This window comes from Miniopterus schreibersii, assembly GCF_964146895.1.
Source record: "Miniopterus schreibersii genome assembly, chromosome: 6".
NCBI classification, from domain to species: domain Eukaryota; kingdom Metazoa; phylum Chordata; class Mammalia; order Chiroptera; family Miniopteridae; genus Miniopterus; species Miniopterus schreibersii.
Window position 1 is genome coordinate 16664852 of NC_138107.1, and position 2626 is coordinate 16667477.

Genomic DNA, 2626 nt, shown 5'->3' on the forward strand with positions numbered 1-2626 from the left:
CCCGCCCGCTGACATCGGCCAGACCAGAGGGCTCCTCCTCTACTCTCGCCTCTGTTCGTGTGCTGGGCGCAGTTTGCGGTGGGTTTTGTCCGCTTGTTTGAATGGGCCTCCGAGGACCAAGGCCTCCATCCTGCCGTGTGACCGGTGTGGTTTTTCTGCACCCGGCCCTCGCATGTTTCTGTTACCCTACTGTGTGCTCTGACTGTATCCACTGTGTCCTGTGACAGCACACCCTGCGCTTCTTTGTAAATCGCTTGTTTAATCTTCTGTCTTTCCCACAGACTGTAAGCTCCACGCAGGCAGACTCTTATTGATCGCACCAGCTCCAATGCCTGGAAGCGAGCTGGGCTGGCCCATTGGGGGATTCCATGATTGGATGAATGAACCAATAACTGAACTAATAACTAAGCTATGTGAACTCCCTCATTCCTTCTGTGATGAGATATATACAATAAAAATCGTGTGTCGTCTGTATTAGACTCAAATATCAGAGTGTTATTACTCTTCTAAGGTCTCCTGTGCTGACGGGTTTCAAATAGAGTCCTCCTGGCAGCCTGCTTTCCTCCTCTGAGTCTGAGAGCAGGTTTTAACAAATTCAATAAATATTGAGTCAGTGCCTTCCGTGTGCTCGGCATACTGTGCGTTGTCTGTGTGTGTGGAAGGGGGTGGAGGAGAGTTGACCCGAAGCTCTTTCTCAGATCCTTTTAAATTTTAAAGTATATTTTATATGCTATTCATGTATAAAATTATTATAGTAACAAACTGAAAGTATCAGGTAGAAGAAAATTTTAAAGAAATATTTTTAGGTACACTTCCTTTCCATGGTTACTAAGGAGATGAAAGTCTAGCCAGGGCAGGAAAGTTCCCAGATAGATCGAGTTAAAGGAGAGCCGAGGTTCCCACTCCCACCCGGCACAGAGAGCTGACTCCGGAAGTTTACTCCAAGAAAACATTTTGAGGAGTCTGAGTGGTCCAAGCTTTAGGGCACCAGGCTTTCCTAGTATATACTTTATGGACATTCTGGAAACAAACATGAGGGGTTCAGAAGAGTGTGTGTAATGCACAGGCTTGAGAAGAGTTTGTAGCGTGTGCTAACAGCACCTCTGGGAAGGCTGGTTAAAACTCTGATGGAGGTTTTACCACCCCAGAGGTTCTGATTCAGTGGGTCTGGGGTGGGGTCTAAGAATTTGCATTTCTAACAAGTTCCCAGCTGAAGCTGATGGTGTGGGGGCCACACTCAGAACCTGCTTTAGTGGATAGAAAATGGGTCTGGAAGTCAGGCACCCCGGCTGCAGGCTCGGATTGACCATCTACCTAGCTGTGCAGTTTTAGCAAAATTACCCAAGTTCTTGGTCCCAGTTTATTAATCTGTTAAATGGAAGTAATAGTTAAATACTTTCTCCCACCTGAACTTAACCCTGCAGGGTTTGAGAGAAATGGAACAGATTAATAGGTAAGAACATATTTTAGAGTTAAAACTGCATGCAAAGAGTGCTGTTGAAATTTCAGACTAGATGAGAAGCTGTCCAGCCACCTGCTTGGTCTTCCATCTCCAAAGACCAAATTGGAAGCAAGCTCCACCTTTCCTTCTCCATGAGCTTCACTGCATCACAGCTGGGCCTGGGGATGGCATGCCGTCTGCATGCTGTCAGTGTCCCATCTAAGGGAGCTCCAGGCACCGTGGTCACTGCTGTTGTTTTTCTTTAGCTTTATTAGAAGGACACGTGCTCTGGGCCACACCTGGTTTGGACCTGGCCCAGTTCAGTGGAGAGGTCCCATTCCAAAGCAAGGGGACCATTTCTTTCCATGTGAGTTCTCTCTGGAGGGAGCAGAAGCCTCAGTTGCAAGGGTAACTTAGTATTTGGATTTAGTACTATACATTCAAACTGTTAGGTCAAAATAATGATAAGGAGGAACCAGGCTGAAGGTCAAACATTTCATATTTCTCTGAAGGTTTTCCGTCCCAACACTGCCACCTCGTCTCCGGGTATCTCTCTGTTGATGACTGATGGTCATCTCTGTTGATAGATTAAGAATCTGCCTCATCACAGACTGGACATTGTATTCAGCTTTTCTTTGAGTCTGAAGCCTTGGATCGTTCCAGGGGGACGATTTTTGAGGTGTTGGTGTGTTGATAGAGGAGTGGACATGTGTGAGAGGGAAGGAGTAGAGAAATAAGCATTTTGTTATCTCTAGATAGTGTGTGATTTGGGATTTAGATAAGCAAAGTGAAAAGGTGAGAAAGTCTCTCTGTATCTGGTGCTTGGGTTCCTTGGTCTTACAGAGTGAAAGTGAAAATATCTCAGGCCTCCTCCCATCCCACCCCTTGTCCCTTCTGCGCTGGTTCATTTCCTTCTGTGAGCTGACCTGAGCAGGCCTGGCCATTCACACGTCAGGTACTTTAAGGAATATCTGGAGCCTCTCATTAGAAGCGGCTGAGAACTGGAACCCCTCCCCCACGATGTTAAAATGAGTCGAGATTCTAAATTCTGCCACATTCACATATTTATTAGCTATCCAGCCCCACCAAGTCATCCAACCTGTCTTGTAAATGTTATAAAGTCTCTATTCTGTGAGTTTAGGCTGCCCAGCAAGCATCTTAGGTTAAAGGTTTGTTCTAGGCACG